Below are 6,056 nucleotides of genomic sequence, written 5' to 3'. Positions count from 1 at the left end.
TGCTTTTTGTTTTCAAAAGTGTAACTAAGCTCCATAAGGGTTAGGCCAGGGGAGGAGCAAGAAATGAAAACCTGAGGGGAGGAGAAGTGGGGTCCCCAACTTGGGGATAGAGAAGAGGTGGGTTCTGGGTAGTCTTCAAGGGTCAGACCCAGGGCCACATAACATCTCCACAGCGACACGGATGCAAGCCTCCATGGGTCACCAGCTTTGACTGATGGGCATCAGCAGTGGCCAGGAGGGCAAATGATGAGACCCCCTTCCCCCACCACGCACAGCAAAAGTTCCCCACCTGAGCTTGAGGACCCTGGCACAGTCCCAGCAAGGGAGCCGCCTGACTCTGCTGTCCCATGGGATGCCTGCTTTGGACATGGGCTGGCCACTGTGTGGAGCCTATTCACTCCAGCCACAGCCTGGTGGGCAGGATCAGGAAGCTGAGCTGAAAGGTGTTAAGATCTCTCAGCCACTGACGAGTGGAGTCAGGACTGGACCCAGGATGAGGACTCCAGGCTGGACGTAAGCACTGAACCATGTGCTTCACAATGGGCCACAGAGCTCCAAGTAAGGAAAGCCCATCTATCCATTCATCCATGGACCACTATCCATCCATGTGCCATCTACCACTCACCCAGACACCATCCAGCCATCTGTCTCTCTGTTTGTGCCTCTGTTTCCCACTCACCTACTCAGCACTTCCCTGATCCAGTCGCCCGGTGTGGAGGGGCAGCTGGCTATGCACTTCACCACTGAGTGGCAGCGAGGGACCCAGAAGGGTCTCTGGGCTCAGTGGCAGGAAACCTTTGTCCTGATCTGGACCATAAAACTCATGTGGTCTCAGACGAGTCTCAGCCTCTCTCTCTCTCTCTCTCTCTCTTTCACCTCCCTCCCTCTCTCTCTCTGGGTCTTGGCGTCAGAAAAAAAAAAAAAAAGGAACCCTCTCCAACTCATTTTAAGGACCATAATTACCAGGATTTAAAAAAAGTCATGAATAGGATAAAAAAATTATAGGACATTCTCAACTATAAACAAAGATATAAAAATCATAATATTAGTAATCTCATTTCAGCCATATAAGATATATATGTGATATATTTAACATCATGACAGATTTGAGTTTATTCTAGAAATACAGGGTTTAACATTAAAAAATATAAGCACTCTAATATCCAAGGATATGGGGTATCCAGGAATCTGTATTGCTTCCACTGAAAACAACACAAAACCTGCCTTTGCCAAGGTCAGCGACAATCGCCTGGACTGTCTGAACCAGCTGGTCATAAAAGAAATATGCAGACTCTAGCTGCCTGTGGAGTGAGCTCAGCCAGGTGCTGATTGGAGAGGAAAGTGGGGTATAGCTGGGGCCCAATCTGCACAGGGAGGGAGCCCACGGCCAGTGCCAGAGCCAGCATGGCCAGGAGTTACCCTGTGCCTGCGCAGGGCCAAGATGAGGGGGCCTGGAAGCAACTCCACCCACCTCTCCCATACCCTGCCCACTTACACAGGGAAATTGCATATATCTCGAAGGGAGGCTCCAGCCCTAGTTAGCCCTTATCCAGACTTGAGAGATCCTGGAGAAGGGGCAGTGTGATGGGAGCAGGTGTGGCAGGAGGCCTGGTGTGGCCCTGGAAGGCATTCAGGCTCCTTCTGAGCAGGCAGCTGAGCACAGCCCTCTCTTGGGTAGTGTAGCTCCCAGTCAGGAGACCATCCAACCCACAAGCTCCCCCTGACAGCTCCCGACTGCCGAGGGCCACCAGTGCTAGAACTGGGCTCTCTGCCAGCTGTTGGGTACCTTTTTGTTTTGTCTGTTTCTTGACCAGAAAACCTCAGCTAGTCTCTAACTCACCTGCCCCAGCCCTGCCTATCTTTGCTCTCACATCTGGACTCAGGCACAGGGCCCGCTCTGCTCAGGCTTCGAAAATGATCAAACTGTCGTGTGGATGCAGATCTATGTCTACCCACTGCTCTGCCTGAGCTGGCCCTGCCGTTCACCCCAGCAACAAAGGCCCTCAGGAGCTCCCGTCTCGAGACACCCTGGAGCACCATGGGGACACTGAGAAAGGTCAGCTGATCAGTCTGCTGCCTCTCTAGCATTCTCCCTCCTCTGGTGGTAACCCCCAGTCTCTCTGGGGATCACTCTGCCCCTCTATCCTAGAAGTCTGGGACCCTGCCTCCAAGACTGGCCTTAAGCCCATTGCTACATGGCTCTCCTGGTCAGTGAATGGCTGAGGGTGGGCACCTGGAGCCAAGGAGGCCCAGGAGACGTGAGCCCAGAACACTGGGAAAGGCTCTCCTCCCTCACATCTGAAGCTTCAGGGACCTGAGGCCTGGGGCCGGGGCTGCCATTTCGTCATTGGTAGGGGGCCATGAGAATGAAGTTAGAGCAGAAGGGATGGCTGAGGGATGGAGACTGAGAAAGTGGGGGGACAGGGGTCATCCCTTGAGTTCAAAATTAAACTATACCTTAAGGAAGCCCCTCCCATTCTCTATATTCTTCACTTATATGAGCCATCATGAAATCTCCCGCCCCCAACACTCCACTGGAAGCTAGTTAGAACTGGGCTGTGGAACTTTTAGCTGGCTGAAAAACACTCAACTGCTACAGCCCTTAATGTCAAGCTCAGCTGTTGGGTGGAACACGCTTTCCAGACTTCAGTGAGACCCAAGGGAAAGTGGGTCTGGGGCCAGCGTGCCCAGCCCTGTCTCCCCCTGCCGGACTGTGGGCCTTGTGCCAGCAGGAGCCACAGCATTCAACCTGTGGCCCCAGGACAGCCTTGCAGTTGGCACATGGGAAAGGAGTGGTCAGTAATGCTGCTGAACCAACAGTGATAGGGAAGGAGCCACTGCTGAGCACACAGCCCAGAACAAGCCTGTTGGGTCACAGGCCAGGCCAGGAGGCTCCAGGGTCAAGGTCTGTCTGTAACACATGGCCTGCGCTGCAGAGCACATCCTTCTGAATGCACACCCCCACCTGGCCCCAGCATGGCCCTCTTCCATCCACTTTCCCTTCCTGAGCAATTCTGGGTCTATCCTGTTCCCTGGAGCTTAGCTAATGAAGCCAGGGGGTGCTCTTCCACCATTTTGAAAAACCAAGTACAGTAAAACACCAGAAACTAAAAATAAGACCTCACAGAGCAGGCCATCAGTCAGCCCTGGACTGCCACTGCCAGCCAGCTAAGACTGTGACATCCTCAAGGCCCCTTCCCATCAGCTCTCACAAGCGGAGGACCCATTGTCCATTTTGTTTCTCTTGATGGAGCGAGCAGGCTGGTGCTTCCATGAAGCCGAACATGTTTCTCTTTGGCTTCCTTCTTTTCCTGATCACTTCCTCCACAGGTTTCAGGAAGCTATTTCACTAAGAGTGCTCAGATGCTCAACTTGATGCTCAATTCATTTCCTTGCCCTTAATACGTACATTCAAGATCTTGCCCTCAACCTGTTTGTTTGGAACAACTCGACAGCAGGCTGGGGCATGCTGCAGACCCCCGGCTTTGCCGCGGTAACACCTGTGGGAGCTCCTCTTTGAACAGACCCATTCCCTGACGTCTGCAGTACCACCTTTCCTGTAGGCACACATAGTCCTGTCCAAAACACCAACTCCATGTCTCTAAAAGACCTAGAAAACACAAAATGGCTGCCTCTCCTCTCTCCCTTTATGTTGATAATTTCGACACTAATAACAAATTAGTGCTATATTTTCAAATTCACTAACCTTTTCTTCTGCAATGTTCAATCTGCCATTAATCCACCTAGTGCATTGCTCACCGCAGACATTGCAGTGTACATCCATGGAAGTTTGATTTGGGTCCTTTTAAAAAATATCTTCATATCTCTAACTTTGAACAGATGGAGTATAGTTATACTGTCACAGTGTTCTTGTCCATTAATTCTAACATCTGTCAGTTGAATTGCATTGAAATACTTGATTCTTCTCACCATGGATCATGTTTTCCTTCTTTCCGAACTTGAGTTATCTTTAGATATAAGAACTTGTAAATGTTACCTTGTTGGCTGCTGAATATTTTGTAATTTCTATAAACATCATTGAGGTTGGCCTGTGATGTAGTTAAACTACTTGGAAACAGATTGATCCTTACGGGTCTTGATTTTATAATCTGTCCGTGAGGTCTAGGGCTCATTACTCCCTGCAGAGACAAGGCCTTCTTGCGTACTCTCCCCTGTGTCCCACAATTTCTGTCGTTCCAACCTGACCAGGGGAAAGAGACACTGCTCCTGGCCTCACGCAGGCTCTTGACACTGTTCCCTCTGATTCTTCTCGACGGTGCTCCCTACTCTCAGTGAGCTGCTTCAGAGGCATGCACTGCTGAGGACCCTGCTGAACACTCGAGGAGGAACCGCTACAGAAAGCCAAGTTCTCTCTCTGCCCAGGCGTCTTCTCTCCAGTAGTGTCCTGCAAACTCTAGCTACCTAGGTCCTACTGGGCCCCCAGCGCCCTATCTGCAACTCAGGGGCCATGCTGGCCCCACCTCAGTCCCCCTTTCTTGTGCCACAGCCTGGACACCGTTTCAAAGCATTAAGCAGGGGCCTCATTTGTTTCCTATCTGTTATCATTGTTCTTTGTTACTTAAGGCCCGGTTTCTTGAAAACCATTGTTTTGGATGTTTGTTTGAGTTTTTTTTTGTTGTTTCATGCAAAGACAAATCCTGTTCATTATGCCATTTGTTCATAAGCAGAAGTCCTCCTCTCCTTGGCTTCTGGAAGGTGTGGCCCCCTGACCTCTGCCTAAGTTATGTGTCCCCCTGTTTTTCTGATGGCTCCTCTGGTGCTGTCACCCTTACAGGGTGGGCCTCCTGACTGGGACTTGTGCCAGGTTCACTAGTGCATCCCCCTGTTCACACTCACCCCCATAGGTTTCATTTCTATCTCTGCAATGACCTCTATCTTGAAGCCAGACTAGAGCCCCACACTCCACTGCCCACTCTGCAGTGACCCCTTGAATGTCCCACATGTACATTAAACACATCCCATCCAGAACTGAGATCACCATCCTCTCCCCAGAACTGCTGTCCCTCCAGAACCCATTTCTGTGACTGGCACTACCATCTATCAGGCCTAAGAGGTGGCCTTGTCCCTCCTTCCCCCATCCCCCACCTCTTGTCCTCATCGGTCATTTCTACCTCTTGTACACCTACGAACTCTCATCATCTCCAATGCACACCAAGCCACCATGGCTCTCATCTGCACCGCTCTCACCCAGACACCTGTCCTTGGAGGCGTGACCAGAGTAAAACTACTTGCTGCAAGTCTGACCATGCATCGCCCTATGGGGACCTTCCAGTGGCCTCCTGTGTTCTAGATAAGATGTAGACTCCTTTCCGGGACAAGTAAAGCCTGTGATGATCTGGCCCTTGATTAAGTCTTGGCCCTCTTGCCCACAGCCCCTTATAGGTCGTCATTTGCCAGAGGCCTAGAGAGCTTGGGTTGTAACGGTCTGATTTAGTTAAATCACCTTTCCAAGAAAATGCCTGGCCTCAGATGCTGGAAATTATGCCTCCTACTATCCCGCCCTGGGCCCAACACAGCATATGAAGACAGGGTTGCTGCAAATGAGTGTAAAAGGCGGTACCTGGGGTCAAAAATAGTGGTTCCCCGCCTCACTGCTTGTGTCATCTTACGCAAAGCACATCCAGCCTCAGGCGCCCCATATGCAAAGTGAGTGCAATCATCCCTCCTGTCCTCAATAACATGCCAGAGATTTGTCTTTGTTGACCAGCGCGCTATTAATTTGGTTTCTTCTACTGCATTTGCCCAACATCAAAACGGTGTGTTCGCTTGGCAGCACATATATACTAAAACTGGACCCATGCAGAGAAGATTAGCATGGCCCCTGCGCAAGGGTGACACGCCAATTCGTGAAGCATTCCATATTAAAAAACAAAAAAACGGTGGCCGGCTCGGAGGCAGGGACCAGACGCGCGCGCGGGGTCGGGGCTGGGGAGGGCGGCACCCAGGACGCAAAGCGAAAAGAAGCGCTGGCTCTCTGGTCGCTGCAAGCACAGTCAAGGTCGAACAAGCTTGGGCGGGTCCACCCTACAGGCCTA

The 6,056-nt window shown here is 51.2% G+C and overlaps 1 non-coding gene across 1 annotated transcript; it reads left to right on the top strand.

The window, feature by feature from the left end:
• The first annotated feature begins 5,777 nt into the window (after positions 1-5,777).
• LOC118994224 (U6 spliceosomal RNA) lies at positions 5,778-5,887 on the top strand. The gene has a single exon (XR_005068009.1). It is a non-coding gene; the product is annotated as a U6 spliceosomal RNA (small nuclear RNA).
• Positions 5,888-6,056: the final 169 nt, after the last annotated feature.

Source organism: Sturnira hondurensis, unplaced genomic scaffold (genome assembly GCF_014824575.4).
Source record: "Sturnira hondurensis isolate 20B ecotype Veracruz unplaced genomic scaffold, ASM1482457v3 Scaffold0009178, whole genome shotgun sequence".
Classification (NCBI taxonomy): domain Eukaryota; kingdom Metazoa; phylum Chordata; class Mammalia; order Chiroptera; family Phyllostomidae; genus Sturnira; species Sturnira hondurensis.
This window is presented reverse-complemented; position numbering and strand designations above follow the sequence as displayed.